Below are 246 nucleotides of genomic sequence, written 5' to 3' on the forward strand. Positions count from 1 at the left end.
GTGACCGCAGAGGCCTAGCGAGGGTTTCGGGTCTAGGCTTTAGGGTTTAGGGTTTGGGGTGTCTGTACACAGGGACTCCACAAATGTAGCATTAAATTAAATTAAATGCCAACAGTTTTATTTCTTTTCATTAAAAGAAAATTCAAGAAGTCCCCGTCGCTCCCGCTCGCTGCTGCCGAGTCAGCAGCAGCAGCAGCAGCAGCAGCAGCAGCAGCAGCAACAGAAGCAGCAGCGGCGGATAAGGGG

This window comes from Eimeria tenella, genomic scaffold (genome assembly GCF_000499545.2).
Source record: "Eimeria tenella Houghton genomic scaffold, Eth_scaff3299, whole genome shotgun sequence".
Taxonomy (NCBI): Eukaryota; Apicomplexa; class Conoidasida; order Eucoccidiorida; family Eimeriidae; genus Eimeria; species Eimeria tenella.